Raw genomic sequence first — 24,473 nt, forward strand, 5'->3', positions numbered from 1 at the left:
TCCTATGCTTTGGGGTTATAACTGAAAATAGATTGGTAGTCAAAAAAACTGATGTGTGTATAGCCCCAATATAATACATACATGATGCTACATATATGGTCCATATGTCGAGAGCCTTAAATCTGATACGATAATCTACAAAATAAAACACGTCTGCCCTAAATCCAAAGATTTATTTTTTATTTTTTTTTTATTTTTTTAAAAAAAAATTTTTTTTTCAACGTTTATTTATTTTTGGGACAGAGAGAGACAGAGCATGAACGGGGGAGGGGCAGAGAGAGAGGGAGACACAGAATCGGAAACAGGCTCCAGGCTCCGAGCCATCAGCCCAGAGCCCGACGCGGGGCTCGAACTCACGGACCGAGAGATCGTGACCTGGCTGAAGTCGGACGCTTAACCGACTGCGCCACCCAGGCGCCCCTAAATCCAAAGATTTTTAAATGAGACAAGAGTCTTGTGGATAATACAACTATTCAAAATCCTAACCATACTTCATCCATGTGGATACAATTACATCCTGTTTAGTACTCCACCTCAATAATCATCACATATGATATTATTACCAGGGCTAACACTTATAGAGAGGTAACCACGTGCCAGCATTCTGTTAGGCAGCATATGTGCCTTAACTTTTAATTCTCACCAAAACCCCACAAGGTAGCTATTCTTTATCATTCCCATTAAACAGATGAGGAAACCAAGACTTAAAGGCAATTTGGTAACTTGACAAAGTTCCCATACTTTTGGCAAGTGACAGAGCAACAATTAGAACTTAAGCGCTCCTCCAGCTTCGGAGCCCATCACAGCCACCTCCTCCCTGTGTTGCCCCCCTTGAAGAATTCCACGCAGGGCTTACGTTTTAAACCTACATGTAGGACAGGTGTTTGGGGCCCTCCACCAGGCTGCTCACCAAGAGACTAATCAGTCAGCATTGCTGTAGTAGGTCACACTTTGCTCCCCATCTTTTGTGGAGTACAAAGATGATTAATTGCTTACACAGAAATTGATCTAACCACTGTTTTATGAAAAATGCAGGATTTCCATATCTTTAAAGGGACTTCTCAAAGAAATTTGAATTAGGGAACAAAGTAATTGAATTTTTCTGTCTTTCCTGGCATTTTTAGCTACTGATTAATGTAGAGTCCTAGGTGTTAGAATGACTTGGAAAGATCGATAAGAATATTAACCCTTATGAAAAGGTTTGCTATGAGAAGAGATTGTAGCTCAGAGTCTTGGATGGAAAACAATCAAAGGTTAGAGTTTTGTGGGCATCAGCTCTATTGGCAGGGAGTGGGGGTGGGGCAAACTTTCTGGCTAGTCTGATCTTCAGTATTTCCTCAGAACTCTTGCTTTCTCCTGGTCTAAGGGAGATAGCAATCCCCTCCTGTAACATGTCACCATCAGGAGGGAGGGGAAACAGTAGGGTTGACAACCACAGCTAGGCAACAGTATCGGGTATAATAGCACCCTCCCCCAACACTCTCCCGGCCAGGCAGACTAATTGTGCACCCCCTCCCAGCTCTGTCCTATTAAGAAGAACACCCCTTGTCTCTCAGGCCGCAGTTGGTCGTGAGGATTAACCCCTCCCACCCCCTCACCCCACCATCCAGGCATCCCCCTCCTTCCAACAGTCCTCTGGGCAGACATGACTGACAAGAGTACCACAGGCGATGATGTCACAAAGAGAGGGGGCAGTGTGCCCTGTTAGACCATCTTTCACTCCAGTGGACTCGCCTTCACAGACAAATTGATTTGCAAAGGTTCAGGCTGCCAGCCCGGCCTGCTTTGCATACAGAACGCTCCCTGGTGACACAATAAAAAGTGGCCAGGCTAACAGAGGAGCACAGCGGGGTCTGGCCGGTTCAAAGTCCAAACTCCACACCCCCTCACCTCAGTCTGGTTTGAAAGGTCACTGTGTGTCTGGGAAAATAGTCGCAGGATACAATCCTTTATTAAAGGTCACTATTTTTCAACAGCACTTAACACACACTTACACACAAATTGAGACTGGAGAGGGAAAAAAAAACTGGGGGCTGCATCGTATTGTATATTGTGCTTGCAAGATTTATGTCTTGTGGTCACCAGCAATAAACACACACTGCTTCAGTATTAAAGTTCACATTAATCCACTGATTCTCCCTCCCCTGGAAATCAGCCTCTTCTTTGCCGGGTAGACAGGGGCAACCAAGACTTTTGTTCATCCCTTTTGTTCCTTCCCCATCTTTCCCTTCCCTAGTTGCGAATGTTTTGCTTTTGCGAGTTTTTATTAAAATGATTGTTGGCATTGTTATTATTGATGTGCAGCCACAGAACTTTACTCTTGGTAGTTTCCTCTCTTGCACTGTTCATGACGTGTGCCTGCCATTTGAATCCAAAACCGTGCATGATCACCACGCTCAAGACTCAGAGTGTGTGTCTGTAGAACTGAATGTGTCACAGACCTTGAGAAGCAAAAGTCAAGTTCCTTCCTGTGCTGCTTGTGAAAATCCAGGGGAGCACACTGATGCTAAGCCAGTGACCATAAAGCCATCAAGGAGACTGCCAGTCCTGCCTATCCATTATGTTGTGTATTTTATTTGAGGAAATGCTTCCAATACAAGCAAAAATAGCAATTGTGTTTTCCTCCAGTAACAGTTCATGTTTGGTTCCCAAAGAATGTTAACAATAGCAATCCCTGCCTTCATAACAAAAGAGATTATCAAAGAAGTCAGCCCAAGCTGTTAGATTAATTTAGGCAAGAATTGCAAAAGAAAATATTTAGGGGAAATTCTATGAATTTCAAATAGCCGGCAAAATATATAATGTTGAGGATTCCACTCTGCTCTGTAGCACATTTTTGCAAAGCTTTTGCCAGTGATAGGTTTCTGAGCTATCAAAAGCACATTAATTTTTTCTGATTAAAACAGCTGTGAAAATATACAAGTGTAACTGTGAAAAATCCAGGGCTTATTGTAATACTTTAAGCAAAACAAGGATAAAATATTTTTAAATATGGACTTGCCAAAAGTAAAATATCTAACACGGGGAGAACTAATTCTGCGTGTGCTTCTAATATTTTGGCATAAATACTTTAATCCTCTTGTCCATCCTGTTGGCACCTCATCTACAGTTGACTTGTTAAGGGCTAGTTCCTTTGTAATGTCGTCAGCACCTCTCCATAGTTATTGACTGTGCTCTCATTAAAACTGGCAGAAGTGAGAAGAGGTGGGGAGGAAGCTGGTTCCTCACTACAAAGGTATTCAGAAAGGCAAAAGAACCTAAAGGAGAAACGAAAAAACACGACAGAAGTGAAACTGTCTGACCAGGAGGAGGAGGAGGAGAGGGGAGGAGGGAGGAGGGAAGAAGAGGATGAAGATGCAGAAGGAGATAGAAAGAGGTGAGGAGGGAGGAGGAGGGAGGAGGACAGAGAGGAGGAAGAGGGAGCAAGAGGAGGAGGAGAAGGGTGGTGAGGAGGAAGAGACTTCTGGAGGTGGGGATGGAGTTTGGTAACCCTGCTTTCGTGATTTTGTTTGTTCTAAAAATATACAGGTAATCACAAAGACCCATTTCAAGCTTCTTATCATGTTCACCCAGAGTTATGCCACAATATGGCACCTAAATGCAGAGCACACATTCATAGCCAATTCCAACTTGTCTTTTTCTCATTATTTAAAATAAATCCTTTTTGGAGGAAGAAGACAATTTCTCTTGCCTGTGTCCCTGATTTGGGCTTGGGTGGTAATGATTTATTTCACTGTGGACCCAGACTCTTCATTCCCTAATCTACTACCTTGAAAGGGGTGACCTCACGAATAAAATCACTGTGTGATTCAAAGGAGGGGGGGTACATGCTTAATCAAAACAAGGTGCCTTTTGAGGAGAACCACCCAAACTTCAGCTTCTCAACGCCAAAGACTACATAAAGATTGAGAAAAGAGAAAAGAAAAGGGGAGAGAAAAAAAGACATCCTCTTTCCTCTCCCCCCGGACTGGAGGCCTAATACAGGATGGAGCTGTATGCTGACCTCTGCTGATTCCCATTCAGACAGGAGTTCTGGCACTGGAACTCCAGATCAGACGGTAAGGTCACCGCCACGTGCTACCCATGCCCAATGTAGAGCCCAAACCCAGCATTCCCCTGCCTCCGAGGCAGCAGGCAGAGACACAAACACCCCTCCCCTCAAAGCCACCAGGCCCACAGTCCCACCATAAACATAAGTGCCTGGGATTCCAACCTAGAGCCCCTAATGTGTTCAAAGGCAGCACTAATGCATAAAACGTCTGGGCTCAGCTGAGGCATCGCATCAGTCTCTGCAAATGAGGCTTTTCGGACAGCAAAGGATGAAGAGCCAGATTCTGAGAGGGTTTGGGAATTGCTGAGCCAGGATGATCCTTCTCTCCCCTCTTCTTGACTCTCCCTCCCTCTGGTCTCCACCCTTTTCCCCTCCCCAGCCAGGTGATTAATTCCAGGCCCCAAGAGGGTTTCTAAAGGGATCTACGATCCCTGCAGTGACACCCAGTGCTAAAGGAGAGAGAAACAAGCAGAGACTCCTCTGGTGCCAGCTGCGGCCAGAAGCCAGCAAGACCCTTCCGGCCAGGCTGAGTGTGCCCTGATCCCTAGGCAACTGGGCACTCTGCCCCCCCAAGATGGGGTGCTGAGGCCACACTCCAGCCACAGTCTTGGGGTTTGAGGATGCCCTTTACCCCCAGAAGTTCTCCCAGCACCTTTATACAGCTCAGTGGTGCCCTCCAGCCCTGTCTTCTTCCTCTGCATCCTGGCTCAGCCTCCTGTCCAAGACCACACCACTCACACCTATCTCTGCATCCTATCGCACCCACCCCACCCATCCCCAGGAAATCTATGATCACACACCCATAGGTACTACCCATTCAGGAACTTTCCAGTGAAACAGCACCTCTCACTTACTGTAAGAAGGACTTGTCCAGATCCTTCAAGCCCTTGAGATTGTCTTTCCAGGTGGGTAGAGTCTGGCTAATGCAAAGGCCTCCCATGGCACAGTGGACCTCCAGGCTGAAGCACTAGCATCACTTTTCTCCAAGACTCATGAGTTTGGGACATTTTAGTTTTCCTGGTTTTGCAGGCCCCAAAGAGAAATGTCCCAGATATTTTCTTACCATTGCATTGTTCAAGCCTACAATGATTATGCGGAAGTGTGTGCACATGTATGGGTGTTGGTGCAAATCACACTGGAGGAAACACTGGTGCAGTCATCCCCTGATCACAGGGGATGTCTCAGTCCCCACAGACTGAAGATAGGCAGTTTTGTATCAGTGTGCCCAGAATGCCAGCTCCATGAGGACGGGGATTTTTGTCTGTTTTGTATACCGCTTAGCCCCAGCACCCAAAGCAGCACTGGCTCAACAGTCCATGCTCAATAAATATTTATGGAAAAATTTTACATGCTGAAGAATTTGAGTGTGTGACTCGGTGGTTTCTGACATTTCTTTTCTTTTTCACTGATTAAAAGAAAAATCAGCAGGGTAGGAGATCAACAAGATCCTTTTTGCTTTTTGGTGTGTGTGTGCACATGTCTTGGGGTGGGCAATGGAGGTTAGTATCTCTATGTGTTTGTTTGTTTTCCCTTTGCTATGTCTGGTCCAATCCTTCCACTTCTTTGCTGCCTGGGTCATGCACCTGAGTTCTGTTATAATAGTAATTACAATGGTTTTGACAGCCTTAAGAGTATAGTTTGGAAAGCAGCTGTCACAGAAATTAGCAAGTTTTGCCAACAGCTCAGCTCTGAGGTGATGGGAGCCCAGGCCGGGACAGGAGGAGTTAACTGAGATGAGTGGGGTGTTATGCAAAGCACCAAATCCCTAAACTCCCGCAAAGATCTTTGATGGCCGTGATCAATAGATTCTCAGACCACACTGACATAACCTTGTCATGCCTCAGCAAGGGTACAGTGGCTAAAAAGGGGTGGGAGGTGGAAAGGTGGGAGGAGAGCGGGGAGAAAGAGAAAACAGGGAAAGGGACAGAGATATCATATGCCCTCCCCTCTCCTGCACCCCCAGAGCCCCTCCTTTCCACACCTACCCCCTCTTCAACAAGCATCACACAGCAAGTGACTGGTAATGGTTCTTTGGCCTTGTACAGCTTTTAAAATCCTTCAGCTGAAGCATCTCAGCTCCAATCGCCAGCAAAGCTTGAGCACCCTTGAGACCCTGGTGCAGATAATCATCATCCACTCAGTGACAAGAAGCTGAGCGCCGCTTCGGTACCAAGGAGACCGAATGTGGCAGGGCACCAAGGTGCCATCTTAGACGCGTCCAAGCAGCCGCGGTGGCGGTGGCAGCAGCGACACACAGGGGTGTGCATGTGTGTGCAAGTTGTTGTTTCTTCCCCCTTTTCTTCTTCTTCTGTATCTTCTTCTCCCTCCTTCTTCACCCTCCTCAGAGAATCCTCTCTCGAGAGGGATGCTGTTAACACAGCTGCTCTTAGCAGGCTTCCCCGTTACCCAGCGCCTGCCGGACCAAATTGAATCCTGTAGTCAATACTGTTGGAAAGGAAAATGACATTAATTTGTGTAAAAGTGTAATCAAAAGGTGGTTGGGTGATTTTTCTTGCTTTCAGAGAAATGTGGGTTTGAGTTTATGATTATATAAGAGAGAGCCAGTCAGTCAGCGGCTTCCTGCCTTCCACCCAGCACTTCCCAAGTGCTCTTGCTGCCGTGTGACAGCATTAGAGTTAATGGTGTTGCATTATGTATACAATACGCTGTGGATGGTACAGCTGGCTGGGATGGTCCTGCGGACCAGGGTGCTGATGGGTATTTACATGCCAGCTGAAAGGTGGAAGAGACAAGATCCAGAAATAAAAGAAGAGCCATCCCTAACACGCACAGAACTCAGACCTCCAGCAGCTTGGAACAGCGGGGAAATTTCCAGATCGCAAGGGCCCCCGCGTTTATATTCCCTTTTCCACCTCAGGCCTTTGGCTCACATTTTCCATTCACAGAGCTCCCTGGCAAATTGAAGATGGTCTAAACAAGGAATACCACATCCCTTGCGCGTATTAAAAATAGCTCTCCAAACAGCCCGAAATATTTTCATTCCATTGTCAACTTTCCATCTCACACCTCAACAAGGGGCAGTGCTCAGAAGGAGACAGCTCCGGGCAATTGTCCTTTGCAGGTCTGACTTTAGGGCCAAGTCACCAGGCCTGAAGCCCCTGCCCAGAAGCAGATCAATTTTACTATTAAGCAGTCATACAGAGGAGATGCAGGCACTGGAGGTTTGTGAAAGAAAAGACACTGTTCCATTCTCCACTCTGCGAGGACAGAGGTGGGCATTGCGTGTGCAGCTTTGCTATCCCCCAGGGGTGAATGAACATTAGGCACTGACCACTATGATGGAAGAGGTCACGGTAATGACGCCGGGGGCCTGGGAGAGTGGGAAAGGAAACCATCTTTGTCCTGAAAGTGTGGAAAGTTTGCCAGGAACCAAAGCAGGGGATTTTAGGATCCCAGAGAGCCTGACAAAAGAAAGCTGCATCTTTAAAAAAAGTTATTTAAGGGATTGGCCTTATTCGGGGGTGGGGACGGAGGAGTGGCAAGAAGGTAGGAGCCTTATGGGAAATCCCAGAGACAGCAGGGGTGGTCAGGGCCTCTCTACCCTCAGTCATCCTGACCCCATAAAAAAAAATTGCTCTGTGTGCTGACCAAAATTTGAATTCACTTAATCAATTAATTCATTCAATAAAATCTGTTGATCACCTGCCATATGCTGGGCACTGTGTTAGATCCCGGGGATACAGCAGTGAACATAACTGACAAAAATGTCTGTCCACGAGGAACTTCCGTACTATCCCTCCACGAAGGACAAGGATGCAGCCTTCCACAAGACAATGAGGGGTGCAAGCAGTCTTGGGAAAGATAACCAAGGCATAAGTGATGGAGATCTGTGTTCTCTATGGAATTTTTATTGGGGGAGGGGAAAGAAGCACAGGATGCTAAGTTGAGAGGGAAGAAGAATGGGGGGGGGGGCGGGGGGGACTGGGCCAGCTGTGGAAGGAGGGAGGAAAGTACAAAAGCTGAAGGCACTGAGGCAAGATGCACCCAGTTTGCAATTTTGCTGATGATTAGCACTGGTAATGAAGAGGGGATCACGTAAATATCCATGGAGTGAAATGCCAAGATTCAGAGTTACTATTATATTTATATGAGGCAAAAAGCTGGCAAAAATCTCTGTTCAGCTGCCAATAAGCCTGCATTCCAAGGCCAGGTCTAGATGCAAAGCTGCAGGGCTCTCCAATATTCAGAGCAGTACAGAAACTGTCCCTAATGTCTAGGCAGCTGGAGTCATCCTTCTACCCCGGGGCTTCCCACAAATCTCTGTCATGCCCTAGGAGCCCAAGCATGTCAACCAGCACCCCATTCACCAAAGATCCAGCCATTTGAAAATAACAATTCTTTCCCTAAAATTCTGGTGTGCTGTTCAAAGTTATTGAAAAAAAACCTGACCTTCATCCTCAACCACCACAGTACCCACAAAAGCCATGGATTTCACTCAAGCCACAGGTCATGCTTTCCCCTGGTGTACAGAATCATTCAGAGTGCTTGAGTCATAGAAAAGCCTGCCTTGCGTCTGAATCATGTCGGAGCTTGTGTCTAGTCGCAGAGAGGAGTCCAGTCGGCTCCTCACCATCACACAATTTCCAGCCCTAACACAAAGTTATCATCCTTTTCTTCAGTCCTGATTCCTTTACCCTCTACCTGCATCATGACATAAGACTTTGGCACTGTCTCATTTCTAGAAAGGTCTTTGCCCCAGTAGCTTGAAGTATCTCCAGTTTCCTTCTCTCACAAAAGAAAGAAAGAAAGAAAGAAAGAAAGAAAGAAAGAAAGAAAGAAAGAAAGAAAGAAGCTTTCAAGTTACTTCATAGGAATCAAAATAGCATTCTCAAAATAAATAAATAAATCCCTTTACAATGTTATGTTTATTTGCACGTGCACACACACACACACACACACACACACACACACACACACACACTCACTCACATGCAACCATCCCAAAACTATTGGCCTGAAAAACTGGCTATCCCACAGATGCCCCTTTCGACTTAACTACATAAAAAGAGGTCAGGTCTCGGTCTGCAGCCCGAGCTCAGTCTGTGATCTGCCCAGGGTCACTAAAATAAAAGATAATCCAGAGAGCTGAAAGATCCAAAGTTACGCAGTGTGCACACCGCCTAGGGGTGCTGAAACAAGGTTGAAAATACAACCTGGTATGTAAGACGGCTGTGTGGGATATTAGATTGTGGCTGGCCCAGGGTGCTGAATGGCTCGCTGATATATTGGGTGTAGTTTGGTTGTGCAGAGAAACGAGCTGAAGAGAAAGACGCAAATACACAAAGGGAAAAAGAGACAGATAGAGAGATCTAGAATGAGACAAAGTGATGAGGGAGACAGAATGAGTGACAACAACACAAAGAGGCAGGGAAGACAAAGGCAATACCCTCTTTCCCTCAGTGTTCCCTGAGATTAGGCATGAAAGCAAAATGAATAAATCACCATCTTGGTTGGTGATATTGGAAACTTCTTTTCCTCCTTGAGGGGAAGGCAAGCGGATGGTGTCTTCCCTTTATCCAATTTTTAAACAGTCTGCAGGGAGCTGGGAGTGAAATGCAAACCAGGAAAAATAACAACAGCAATGGGAGGAAGAAAGGAATGGTGAATGGACTCTGAACTGACTGTGACAGTTGTGGGGCATCAAACTGTTGTGGTTTTAGGACTGATCTCTCCTTGCCAGTAGATTTTTTTTCTCCCCCCCCCCCACACCCCAAGCCTGTTCCCTTATGCCCTGCCTCATTGAACCTTAGACAATAGTGACCTCAGCATAGAGACATATATCCAGGCAGCCTCAGCCTGAGGCAGAGATCAGGATGCAAAGGGCAAAGGTTTGACCCTAAGAAAAATTTCTCATGGGGTCAGATCACACTGCCTGGCTGGAGGGATTTTTTTTTCTTGCCTGATATTGTTTTCTCTCTTCAAGTGACTGATTTTCCCAGCCAAATCTTTTACTCCTGTGCTTGCCTCTTTTGGATCTGGGTATACATATCTACCTCCTGCCACTTCCCATCGAGGCTATCACTTGTCACTTCTCCAAGTCTCAGCCTGGAGATGTGGTAATGCATCCAGGACCAGACTGCATATTAGCCCCCCTGTGACCTCCCACCTCCCACCCCTAGTCCCCACCCACCCCACACCCTCCTCAGGGTACCCAGCATCTCTTGCAAAACTGGCTGGCTACATATGGGCCAATGGGAAGGCATTTGTTAGTTGCAAATGTTCAAATTAACACTTACTCCTGTCTCTGAGTCTGCAGGGAAAACCAAGTCTGACTACTAATTACAGCTTTTGGGGTGAAAATAAACAGAAGTGTGCCAAGTCAAGGCCTTTATGCAGAAAAGAAAAATGTCTTCATCTGGATGCTGCATTTTGACATTTGAGGCCCAAGAGCTGGAAAGAGGAGCCTGGGGCTCAAGAGGGGCTATATCCTTCTCAGGGAGAAGCACTGTGTCTTCAGTTCTTGGCATTATACCCTGGGCATCAGAGTTCCAGGGCCATCTCACACATCTTTGTTGGTTATTTGGTAGTAGCAGAGTGGGGGAGGAAACTGTCCTAGGTATCAATGGAAGGTCAGTGGGAGCTGCAAGGGCCCCATCATGGCTGCCCTATATAGCTCATCTCTTTCTGCCCTCTGAGCCCAGCATTCCCTCCATGGCACCAGACACAGCACAATTTCCCAGCCTTGCCTCCACCACCTAGGAAGCCTTTTCTGACTACTCCAACCTGTAATCTCTTGCCCTTCATTTCCACGAAGTTCTTTTTTCCACCATTCTTTTGCTGGTATAACTGTTTTATAGAGATAGCTAACTTTTAGTTCATCCCTAATGAAATTTCTTGATCTGGGAAATACAGTACTCTCTAGTCTTGGGAAATTTTCAGCCATTACACCTTCATGTATTGTTTTGCATCATTTTCTCTATTTTCTCCTCTTGGGATGCCTATTAAACATGTGTTAGGGCTTTTTGATCTGTCTTCTAGCTCTATTAACTTTTTTTTCATGATTTTCATCCCATTAGCTCTTCTTGCCACATTTTGGGACATCTCCTTATCTTAGTCTTCCAGTTTCATAATACATTATTTGTTGTATGCAATACACTATTTGGTCCATTATGTGATTTAAAATATACCTGCAAATTCTCTAATAGTCCTTCCTCCAAAAGTCAGCATCTAACTCCTCTCCCCTTGAGTAAGGACTAGTTTTAATGACTCTCATCTAATGAATAGGATATGGTGGACACGGTGGTGTGTAACTTCCAAGACTTGGTGACAAAGAGCATCATGGTTACCTTTTCCTTTGCTGTCTCTCTCTTTGATCACTTGCTCTAGGGGGAATCAGCTATCATGCATGAGGACACATCAAGATGCCATTTGGAGAGGCCCACATGGGGAGGAACTGAGCTCATCTCCACCTTCCCTATGAAGCATCCATCTTGGAAGCAGGTCCTCCAGGCCCAAACAGGCCTTTATAAGACCACAGATCTGGCTGACACCTTCACTAAAACCTAATGAGAGATCCTGAACTAATACCAGCCAGCTAACCCATTCTTGAATTCCCAAAACCAAGAAACCAGGAATAAATGTTTATTGTTTTAAGTTACTAAGTTTTGGAATGACCTGTTAGCTAATATACCCATAGACTCAATTTTTTTTTATTCCAATAATGATTTCTTCATTTTTGAAGTTTCTAATTTTCTTTAAAGTCACCTACACTTGTTTCATTTCCTTCTGCACATTTTCCATCATTTCTATACCTTCCATTATCCTTGAGAACACTTAAATGATTTGTTTTAAAACATTTTTTATTGTTCTATCAGGTTTTTCCCTTGAATGTTGGTTCCTCTCTTTGCTGAGTTTGTTATTTGTCTTTCATGATGGTGGACTTGCTAGGTGCTTTATAATTTTTGTTTGTGAGATTATCTTTTATGAGAATTTCCTCCAATAAATATTCAGAAAACCCAAGGCAGTTTTAAGAAGGACTTGATACTCAGATCCAGGCTTCTTAGTTCAAAGTTATTTGCCAACAAGCAGATTTGGGTTGAGTGTACAGCATGCTCCCAGGAGTTTGTCATGCTGGGTGGCACTTCTCAGGATTTTAGCCAACCCCAGGCAGGAAAGAAGGGTTTTCTGCTGTCCCCTCCCAAATTTAATGGAGAGAGAAAGTGTCTGGGCTTCAGCTTTATATAGTCAGGGCAATGGGGTCCCAACCTGAACCCACTGATAAGACTGTTTCATCCCCAGTGCCCACAAGCCTCAGCCTCCAATATCCAGTGTGGCCCATGTGTTAAATTATTTTATAGAAACCTCTCCATTTATGACTGCTGGAAATTTCCTCTCTTTATTTAAGCATGAATATATACTTGTTAAAATTTTTTTTCTCATAATTTCTCATAACTTTTTAAGTGTTCAATGTAGAAATGGGAGGCTTCAGCTTGTAGTTAATGTTCTTGCTCTGTACCAGAAATCATATTTGCTAACTTTCCACATTTATTTTTCCTCTATCCCCAATCATACCATAAGCTTCTAACAGGGACAGGATTATGCCCTTTTTTACTTCTTCTCATTGGAAGAGAAGAACATCTTCAACATCTTCAGGGATCTGCTCTATAAATATTTGACTGACTGACAGATGATGTGACAGGAAGGTTTGAGAGCAAAAGGAAATTAAATTTCTCTCATATTTCATCAGGACTACTGACTCTCAGATTTGGAACCCCCCAAAAAACGTGTCTCTTAAGCTTTTCTAGATTATAGATACTTTGAAAACCTAATTAGACCCTCTCTGCAGGAAAAGAAAGAAAGAAAAAGAAAAAATATATTTGCAACACACAAACACAAAGTTCTGCATTGTTTCAGGGATTTAACTACGCTTTTAAATATTTATTTATGTATTGAGAGAGAGAGAGAAAGAGAGAGAGAGAGCATGAGCAGGGGGGAGGGCAGAGAGAGAGAGGGAGAGAGAGAATCCCAAGCAGACTCTATGCTGTCGGTGCAGAGCCTGACACGGGGCTCAGTCTCACAACCATGAGATAGTGACCTGAGCTGAAATCAGGAGTCAGATGTTCAACCAACTGAGTCACCCAGGCACCCTGGGATTTCAGTACTTTAAAAAATTAATACTAAAACACAAAAATGTTTCTTTTTTGTGTCTCTTAACAGAATTTCTTTTAGTGTCATGAGTTATTTTTTTTCCTGCAACTTATCAAAGATCCTTTTTTTTTAATCATTAGAAATAACCCTTTCCTGGGGCATCTGGGTGGTTCAGTCAGTTAAGCACTGACTTCGGCTCAGGCCATGATCTCGCAGCTCATGAACTCAAGCGCCGCGTCTGGCTCTGTGCTGACAGCTCAGAGCCTGGAGCCTGCTTCAGATTCTGTGTCTCCCTCTCTCTCTGCCCCTCCCCTGCTTGTGCTCTGTCTCTCTCCATATATATAATAAATAACAAACATTAAACTTTTTTTTTATTTAAAAATAAAAAAAAAAAAAAACCCTGTCCTTCTCTTGACAGACATGGAAGCTGACGGCCTGAGAGCCTAAGTGACTTGCCCAGGCAAATCATGGGCATGACCTCTGGCTAGATGCAGATCTAGGACTAGCTGTTTTCCACTATCTAGGCCACTTCTCTTCATAACTTTGAGTCTAGGTATACTACTATGTGGTAGCACCACAAAAAAGTCAGAATTAATTTTAATCCTATCAATAAATGACACTAATTTGTTTCCAATACTTCACCCTGCTTTATAAATACTCCCTTGTACTTAGCCTTCTGCTGTGGATCAGTAAAGTCAACTGGTACATCTAAAAATGGGACCTACAATCTTAGCCCCCTTAGCCAATTGAACTCATGTCATGCTCCCATCTGTCATTCAAGGTCAATTCAGCCAACATTTATTGATGTCTGGCATTTACCAGGCACTGCTCTCAACACTGGAAATACAGAAATGGCCAAGGTCACACAGGGCTCATTGGCTAATGGAATGATAGACATGTAGACACATAACTATAATAAAATGTACATGCTAAACTAGGGGTGTGCACAAAGTGAAGACCCTTCCAACAAAGAAAATTACAATTAATTTGAAAAAGTGAAAATTGTTTAAACTATATTCTTAATTCACCATGAAACAAATCTAGAAACAAAATAACAACCCCCCCCCAAAAAAAACACCCTCAGCTCCTTGAAATTTTAAAAATTCACTCATAAATAATCTTCAGTTAAAGAGGAAAAAAGTCAGTTCAGGACTATCTACAAAACTATATTTGTAAACTTATGAGATGCTTTCAAACTATAGTCAGGAGACAAATAAATAGCCTTAACTATTTTCATTAGTAATTTTTTAAAAAGATAAAAATGAACTAAAATTTAAAATAAAATGATTTTTAAAAAGTAAAGAAGAAATGATCAGCAAAAATAAAACAAAATGTATTAAAAACAAAAAACAGTTGAAGTTATAAATAAATTTAAGAGAAAAAATATAAAGATTCAAAATTAGGCATAAAGGAGTATATAATCAACTGGCATGCAAATACTTTTATAAGAATCTCATGTGCCACACTACAACAAATAAAAAATAAAATCTTTGCAAAATAGATAATTTTTAAGAAAATGCAGATTACCAAAAGTGTATCCAAAAGAAGCAGAGAAGATGACCATACAAATGACATGGAAACAACTGGAAAAAGTCTGTCAAGGGATTAGACCCAGATAGTTTTATGGGAAATTATTTAAACTTTGAAGAAAATGATTATTCTATTGCTATACAAAATGTGGTAGGTCATATAATTTTTTTGAAAGCTCTGTTGTTTATTTTGTGAATTAATATAATGTCAATAAGAAAATATGACAAAGACAAAAACAGCAAAATAAATACTCTAACAAAACTTTGGCCAATCTTATACTAATATAAGTAAAAAGATCAAAACATATCAAGGGCAGGTTAAGGATGTTCACTATTCCCACTATAGTTAAATATTTTTTCTAGACATTTAGCCAATGCAGTAAGACAAGAAGAAATAAGAAATGAAAACATGAAAAGGAGAGCATATTAACACTATTTGTGTAACCAAAAAAAAAACAAAACAAAAAAAAAACAGAACAAAAAAACTCAAGTAGTAAACCATTGAAACTAATTACCCAGAAAACGAGACAATTACAAATAAACATATATATAACAACAGCTTCTTTTAAAAACTGGCAATAACTACCCAGTAAATATAATGGGTAAAGGGTTCCATTTTCAATAGCAACAACATACAAAGTATCTTGGAATAAATTTAACAAGAATTATTCAGTAAAGGAAACGACATGCTTTGCAAAGATCCATAAAGAATACCTTGAGAAGAGAAGGAATGTTATATATTGTGTCCGGAAGCTAAGATTTAATGTTGGAAGGCTATAAATGCTCCCCAAGTTAATGGGCTTTTACTCAAAATCACAATGGGAATTTTGGAAATGTGAAAAAAAGTGGTTTTGAATTTCAAAAATTGTTTTGAAAAATCAAGAATAATGAGGCAAACTTGAACTTCAGCTGCCAAAACAAATTATAACTCCAGTAAATAAAACAATGCAGAACAGAATAGAAAGCACCAAAACAAGCCCAACCAGATAAGAGTTTAGTCTAGGAAAATTGTGACGTTTCAAATGAACAAGAAAAGGTAAAAATTTTAAGAAGTGGTTTTAGAAAACTGGGTAACTATTTGAAATAAAATGTAAAATTCAATCACACAGCATGCCAAAATTCCAAATGGATTTCAAAAATCAAATGTTCAAAAAATGATAAAAGAGCAAAAATGTAGATGAATATTGATCTGATGATAGGTATGGAAAACTTTTCTATAAATATAAAATTAGCAAGGGAGGAAGAAAGGGAGTGAGGAAATAGTAATAGATTTAGCTGCATGAAAGTTACTTCCAGAAATAAAAATGAGAAACAGTGAAGGCAAATACTAACTAGATAAAAAGATTTGCAACACATAACAGATAAAGAATTAGTATTCTTACAATCAGCTCTTGCAAGTCTATAATGAAAATAAAAATATCATTAAAAATGAGCAAAGGACATGGATAAGCAGTTTGGAAAAGGAAAAACACAAATAACACAGAAGTGTTTGAAATGTTTAGTTTCAATAATAACCAAAGAAATTCAAATTAAAACAAGTCACCACATTTCCTTTAATTTCAAAAACTGAAATATCCGAGGCTGGTGAGGATATAGGATAATGGTTTTGGGTTTTTTTTTAAATTCTGTTGGCAGAACTATAAATTAATACAACACTTCTGAGGAACAATTTAGTTACACATGTCAAAAAACACAAAAATAGTCATCCCTTTGACCCAGGATTTCCACCTCTTGGATTTTACCCTAAGTAAGTGATCAAAGCTGCTTACAAAGATATGTAGCAAGAATATTCTTTAGAACATGACTTCAATGGAGAAGAGTTTGAACCCTCTAAAATATAGAATAGGGCCCTGCTAAAATGACTTACAGCATATCCACATGTAAACTTATTAAAATTTTACCTGTAGATTACCTAATGATACAAGAAAATGCCTAAAATACACTGCTAAAGAAAATGTTACAAAACAGTATGTATAACATAATCATAACTGTGTTTGAAATTTTCAATTATGAAATTTGTTGGGTTTTTTATTTTTTATTTATTTTTTAATGTTTATTTTTGAGAGAGAGAGAGAGAGAGAGAGAGACAAAGTGTGAGTTGAGGAGGGGCAGAGAGAGAGAGGGAGGCACAGAATCTGAAGCAGGTGCCAAGCTCTGAGAGGTCAGCATAGAGCCTGACGTGGGGCTTGAATTCACAGACCACGAGATCATGACCTGAGCCGAAGTGGGACACTTAACCAACTGAGCCACCCAGGCATCCCTGAAATTTGTTGTTAATGTCTGTCTTGTTCACTCTCACACTGCTAAAATGCTTTCATCCCTTGCTGCAAATTAGAATAGTCTGGAACACTTTTACAAAATACCCCTACCTAGGCCCCAGTCAAAAAAATTCAGTCAGAATCCCTGTAGGTGTGTTGCTTGTCTGTCTGTTTGTTTGTTTGTTTGTTTGTTTTAATCTCTCCAAGTGATTCTAATGTGCAGTCAGTATTAAAAACTATTGGTATATAGAGAAGCGGTACCCGACCAAGGCAATTTTGCACCCTGGGGACATTTGGCCATATCTGAAGAGATTTTTGGTTGTTCTCTCAACTTGGAGTGAGGGATGCTATTGCTGTCTAGTGGGTGGAGGCCAGGTTTTATAGGCTGAATTTTGTCACTTCAAAATTCATACGTTGAAGTCCCAATGCCTAGTACCTCAGAAGTAATGGTAATTGAAGATAAAGCCATCAAAGAGGTGATTAAGTTAGAAGGCGGCTTTTAGAGTAGGCCCTGAATCCAATATGGCTGATGCCCCTGTATAAAGAAAGACACAGGGATGTGTGTGCACAGAGCAAAGGCCATGTGAGGACACAGGAAGAAGGCGGCTATCTGCAAGCCAAAAAGAGAGGCCTCAAGAGAAACCAAGTCTGCTGGCACCTTGATTCTGGACTTCTAGCCTCCAGAACTGTGAGAAAATAAATATCTGCTGTGTAAGCACCAGTCTCTGGTGTTCAGTTACAGTGACCCTAGTGAACGGGCACACTACTTAAATATCATACAATGCACAGACCATTCTCCACAACAAAGAATCATATGATCCAAAATGCCAAGATGAAGGAACCCTGCTCTAGAGACTGGCTTGGTGCTGTGTGTGGATAATCAATAAATATTTTCTTGACTAGGTGAATGAAATATTTGGTAGGTAAAAGTCAGCAGGGGTTGTCACCAACGGAATGTGAAGAGCGATGAGAGGGAAGAGTCAAGAATGGCAACCAGATTTCTGGGTGGATGGACCAGATGAGTGGGGAAGGCAGAATTCAGGAGGGCACACAGGTTGGAGCAGGGAATCAGGGAATCTGGTGGTACTCCGGGAGTACCCAGCAGAGATGTTCAGTGGCCAGTCAGAAATAGGCTTCTAGAAATACAAACAAGGCAAGAGATGGTGTGCAGGGACAGGTTCAGCTGCTATAAGGGGATAAGGGTGCTACACTATCCCAGCGGAGCACCTAGAATCAGCAAAGTACAAAAATGGAAGCTTGAAGACCACCAATATTTAAGGAGTAGACAAAGGGAAAAGGAGCCAGCACATGAGATGAAGGAAGAAGAGGCCAATTGAGAACCTTCATCCAAGGGCAGCCATGGAAGCTGTGCTGGTTAGTTTTATGTATCCACATGGCTAAGCAATAGTATCCAATTATTCAACCAAGCACTAATCTAAGTGTTGTGGGGTATTCCACAGATGTGGCAAATATCTATGATCAGTTGACTTTAAATAGAGGATATTATCCCCAATAATGTGAGTAAGTCTCATCCAGTCCATTGAAGGGCCTATACAAGTGAAACTGAGGTTTCCCTGAGGAAGAAGAAATGCTGCCTCAAGACTGCAGTATCAGCTCCTGCCTGAGTTTCCAGCCAGCTGAGCAACCCTACACACTTCCAGGCTTGCTAGTGAGAGGAGGAGGAGGGAGAAAGTGAGCTACTGCTCTGTCCTGCACCCTTACACACCTGGCTATGGCATATATGAATGAAAACAAGAGGTTACTCCGCACTCACAGCAAGAACTCAGGAGAAAAGAAAAGAGAGAAGAGAGAGAGGGCACAGGAAGATTTCGAAAATGTGTGCCTGCCTGTGGAAATGAGGGGCCAGGATAGGGGAACATGGACAGACCAAGGTGGGACACAGGCGCCCAGCTGCCCCATCCTACTCCTACCACCACTTGCTAAGCGCTCACCACAGCTTGGATGCTGCTTTAAGCAGTTTACTCTCATTGACCCCCCACAACAAACCCTCAAGGGGAGGGGGGTTCGTCTTTATTTTACAGTAGGGCAACTGCATCTGAGAGACAGTAATTACTCTAGACCCTCCTCTAATATATAGGGAAGCTCAGGCCTCTCTGACTCCACACTCCTGCTATTCACTACTAACTTGTTATTGTGGCTAGCAGCTTGATGGAAACATTAGGAATGGGGGAAATAGAGTTCTAAAGTTGACTCTGCCCTGACTGGCTGTAGGACATCTACAGGCAGATTGGTGGGTGGTGAGATGGAATAGCCCAGGCTTTGGGGTTAGACACCTGGGTCTGAATCTCAAGTTTACCATTTATTGGTTGGGTGGCCTTGGACATGTTTCTTATTCTTCCATAATTCAGCCTCCCCATCTTTTTTTTTTTTTTTACTTTATTTATTTATTTATTTATTTATTTATTTATTTATTTATGAGAGAGATGCGGGGGGAGGAGCAGAGAGAGAGAATCTCTAGGAGGCTCTGCACTGACACAGGGCTCCATCTCACCAACCATGAGATCATGACCTAAACTGAAATCCAGAGTCAGAAGCTTAACCAATTGAGGAAGGCATCCCCAGCCTCCCCATCTTTAAAACAGAGATAACTGGGATCTACCTTTAAAAGATTGTATTTTCTGGGGTGCCTGGATAGCTCAGTCAGTTAAGCATCCAACTTTGACTCAGGTCATGATCTCACGGTTTGTGAGTTAAAGACCCACATTGGGCTCTGTGCTGACAGCTCAGAGCCTGGAGCCTGCTTCGGATTCTGTGTCTCCCTCTCGCTCTCTGCCCCTCCCCCCACTTGTGCTCTGCCTCTCTCTGTCTCTCAAAGATAAATAAATATGATCAAAAAAATTAAAGATTGCATTTCTGAGACAGCACACATAAAGCACATAGCAAATGCTTTATGGTATAAAGAAATAGAAGTTCCAGTCCATTATTGATTTATCTCTGGTCCTCAGTTTTCTCACCTATTTTGCTTCCTACAGTGTTGTTGGGCTGGTCCAGTAAGAGAATAAATGCCAACGTCCTTGATAAATTCAGGGCAGCACCATTGTGGGAGGACAGGATGCAAACATTGCATGTTATGCAAAATTCAGCCACCAGTTGTGCAACCTTGAAGAAGTCCCATAAACCCCTGGTGCCTCAGTTTCTCCATCTGAAACACCGGTATAGTGATAGCTCTTCCTCTTTCCCAACACTTAGGCTTATGAGGACAAATGAGTGCAATTTGCAATCGTTATAAATTGAATTTCAGGCCATATGGTTAGGTCGGACTTCTAAACAGCCAGATGACATGCCCAGCCCCCATCGTCCCACTATACACACACCTCTCATATCCTATAATGGAATATCAGTGCACTCACATCAGCTCATTTGTCTCCTCAAGGACACACTAGCTCTAACTTCACAGAATTTTCTTTTGTTCTTTCAACTCCTGACTCAATGCACATCTCAATGCCTTGCTCTCCCTGTCATCTTCTTTCCCAGAGTTGACATATGGCTGAACCGATATCCTTCCTCTGTTTCCTTTCTTGTTACTACATGTCCAGTGGTATTGCATAAAAGTGCTCAACGGGAAGGGTCAAGCTCAGTTTCAAGCCTGAGGTCTGGGATTACATCAAATCCGTAACGTTTATCTGCCCTCGCCATCAGCCAAATACTTCCCAATTTAGGGCTCGCTCATGTCAGGAGAGGACTGAATTGTCTGTGCTACAGTATGCCCTTTTCTTGCCTCCATGGTTCTTACTTAATTCCAAAGGTAAAAACCCACTTAGGCCCGTGTAACAGTCCCAGACAGCATGGCTATTTGGAGCCAGGCAGCATTTCTGCATGAGGGGGCTGCAGGGGTTTTTGCCTAAGTGAACAGACCACCTCTGTTTGGCTGGAGAGGGGAAGGCCCACACAAAGAGCTTTTTGGTTCCATTAAATCAGAAGTCAATTCGAGCCCCGTTTTGTAAGTGCCTCACTTTGCACATGCCTTAGACACACAGTTAACATTATTACATGATAGAATCCCCCTTCATATCATGCACATCCTTCCCTTGGGGGTGGGGGTACTGGCTCACCCCAAACACCAGCACTCTGGGATTCTATGTTAGGAGTCACCCCCCGCCAGTAGATGTGGTGTCCCTATCTGTTCTCTTGCCTCTTGTGCCTAACTTCGTTTCATTGCCCTTAAATCTATGGTGAATAATTGAGTGCATCCCCAGCACCTCGAGTGGTGCCTGAAACCAGGAAGATGTTTTATAAACACTTGTGTCGTGAATAAACAAATGAATGATGCACAAATAAAAACTTCAAGTGGGGATTAGAAGGGAAAACAGAGTTTGGGGTTTGGTTTTGTCTGGCTTTGTTTTGTATTTAAATGAAAGAACAGAGGAAAGAACTGTAATTTGGGTTCCAAATTAGAAGGCAAGGAGGCCCAGGAAAAAGTCATTTGTTTGACCATTTGGGGGCATAGCAGTCGGCCAGCAGGTATTAATTGTTGACAGCTCAACGTACAGTCTAGGAAGTTTCCAGGTCCAAGAGGTTTCATGCACCAGGTTTGGGGACGTCTCCCCTGCAGCCCCTGCTCCTCACTTCTGCCTTGTTTTGCTCATCCTGCTCCACGTACACAACCTGAATGAGGTTACTTAACCCTGACAGCTTTCTCTGGGGAGCAATTAGAGCCCTTAAGATCTTACCTGTGCTTCACCAGAAGTCTTCTCATTAAATAGTTACTTAAAATGTTCCCAGGGCCTAAAACATTAAGATTTACGGGAAACAACTGACTGCTTTCTTCCATGCCAAATCAGACCGTTGTTTAACATGGTGAGAGCCACCACTGAGGTTACTGAAGTAGAGAAAGGGGGGCATATGTTGCTCGAGAACAGAAACTTAGCAGGGAAATTAAAACCAAGGCAAGGACCAAACTAGTCAATGTGCTATCTTGAGGAATTGGGCTTTTCAGGGCTTCTGTGGTCCAACAGGCAGAACCAAACGGGCCTCCAGAACTTCCAAAGCACCTCTGTTCTGTATCCCACTCACAAAATAGTCAGACTAGAAGCTTCATGGAGAAGGAGGCCTTTGGCCTGCCTTGAAAGATGGCAAGCCAGATAGGCAAAGCCACAGAAGACAAGGCACAGCGGTACGAACAAGGGGGTGAGAGAGCACAGGGCCCAGGCAAGGCAACAAGTTTGGAAACAGCAGATAAAGTTCGTTCTGATCATGCCCTACCCTGCCAAGAGAATCTTGCCTTTTGTGGGAAAGTGCTTTGGGGGACACCAAAGTCATCTGTGTCTGAGTTTTGTGGGGCATTCACTACTGACTCATCTTGAAGTTCTAATTCGTGCATTGCACTTTAAGACGGGGGTTCCAATCCAAAATTTATTCAAAAATTCTAAGGGGTTATCAGGTCGGATCAGAAAATGGAAATGGATGTCATCTCTTTCAAACCTGCAGTTTACTGACCCAGGACAGGAAGAGGCCTTCTCAGTGGGCAGGGAAAGACATATACATCTGTTTGGAGTCCAGCTTGGAATAAATGGAAAACATCCCCAGGTTCTTCTAAGCACTTCTAAGCACTTCTAAGCCCTTACAGGCTTCTGTTTACCAAAGCTTTCTCTGAAAGAATTCTTCACTCTTCTGAGCTGTGAGTTTATGCAGGCGTCAGGATACCTCAGTAATTAAATCCGCACACAAACCAAAGTCAGATGGGTTTTTTGCCTTCCCTGCCATTTCCCCTGAGGGTCTTTCTCTCTTTGCAGGGCAGGATACTATCATAAAACTAATCCCAGGGGGCACCTGGGTGGCTCAATTGGTTGAGTGTCTGACTTTGGCTCAGGTCACGATCTCAAGGTTCGTGATTTCAAGCCCCACATCAGGCTTAATGCTGTCAGTCTGTCAGCACAGAGCCTGCTTCAGATCCTCTGTCTCCCTTCTCTGTGCCCCGACCCCACTGGCACTCTCCCAAAAATAAATAAATATTTATTTAAAAAAAAAACAAAGACTAAGCCCACATAAGCTTGCATTGGGCTCGTTCCAATTGCCCGGTAGATTGCTTCCATGCTCATGAAGACCCCACCCCCAGCATGCCTCTCTGCCATGCTTTAGTCAAGGTTGCCATACTGGGTTATTACTCCATGCCAAAGCAACCTTCCTAGACATCGTTCTTTCTAGGGCCCCATAAGGTCATATAAGCCTTTAGTTCTAAATACAAACTTTGAATTTTCATAAGGGCCTTTGGTAGATAATCTCTGCAAGAAACACTGGCCCTATCTTTACCAATCCTTTCTATATTTGGGGACATTCCCATGATATCAGCCCTGCATCCTTAATATAGTCACAAAAACTCCTAGCATCTTTTGCAACTAAGATGCAGGACTATGACCTAGCTCTCTCATTGCACACATCCACACAAGACTTTGTTCTGGAGATGAACAAGTGCGCAATGTGAGGAGCCCAGCTCTGCCAAGAGCCCAGAGGCATCAGGACTTGGGAGACCAGGTCCAGCTCCAGACACAAAAGTGGCCCTAATGCTGGAGGCAGGCAGCAATGCATGCAGTAGAGACGGCCAGTTCCTGGCACTGAATTCTCATCAGCTGTAATGGTGGTTTCACCTTCAGACCAATTCTGTACTATGGTTGAGGCATTTTTCCTGGAAGCTTAACCTTGAACCTGCTTCTCTCCCAATTGACAAAGATCCTGTTGGGAACCAAATATCACATAATAAATCCATTTTCTTCTTGAAACAGTCAAAGTGATTTCTGTTGTCTGAAACTACAAGTGCTGACCATGGGCATTTTAGGAGAAAAGGGCACGGGAGCCTCGGGGCACACAGACCTTTGACACCTGTCCATGCTCTGCGGAGACTCTTTCCTCTGCTAGTCTTTAGTGACCGGGTAGAGGACAAGGGTCATGCCTTCCTGGGAACATAGGGAACTCATTCTTTCAGTGCAAGGCAACCTTCTAAGTTAAGAGCAATCCTTTCTTTGAATCAGTGATGTTTTCAGATGTAAGTTCCTTTGACACCCACATAAAGCTACAACACAGAAGAGCTTCAAACTGTGACCTCAGGCCAGGTCATGATCTCCCTGCTCCCTCCATTCACCAGCTGTAGCTCAACCTTTACCTCACTCCTTTCCATACTCCCAGTTACCTCTTGTCTCAACTGCTTCTCTCAGAGCACAAACTTGCAATCAACGCTTTTAAAGTATAATAATGAAAAATGGCTTAGAATCTTATCCTTTGCCAGAATCAAAGCCTTGGACTGAAATAACAATACTCCCTGGTAAAATTCCAACCATCAGCCCCTCAATAAAGGAAATTTGTGTTTGATATGCTTCACTTTTTGTTTGTTTGTTTGCTTGTTTTTGGCAATGAGGACTTCTGAGGGTGACTACAAAGCCATCACACAGGAAGGAAGAACTCTAACATTTATTGAAAGGTATTGTGCTAGATGCTTTTCCCCCACATTGTCACACATACCCTTTGCCTTCAGCACTTCAGCTGCACCAGCCACCCTGCTGCTCCTCCAACATG

General features: G+C 43.1%; 1 long non-coding RNA gene across 1 annotated transcript in view; it reads right to left on the minus strand.

Moving 5' to 3' along the window:
- Positions 1 to 1,932: 1,932 nt before the first annotated feature.
- The window catches only part of LOC111559711, a 123,272-nt gene continuing 100,731 nt past the window's right edge, over positions 1,933 to 24,473 (minus strand). The window contains exons 3-4 of the long non-coding RNA XR_006595595.1: positions 6,037 to 6,496; positions 1,933 to 3,257 (exon numbers count right to left, since the gene is read on the minus strand). This is a non-coding gene — a long non-coding RNA (uncharacterized LOC111559711). The remainder of the gene's footprint in view (positions 3,258 to 6,036; positions 6,497 to 24,473) is intronic.

This window comes from Felis catus, chromosome A3 (genome assembly GCF_018350175.1).
Source record: "Felis catus isolate Fca126 chromosome A3, F.catus_Fca126_mat1.0, whole genome shotgun sequence".
Taxonomy (NCBI): domain Eukaryota; kingdom Metazoa; phylum Chordata; class Mammalia; order Carnivora; family Felidae; genus Felis; species Felis catus.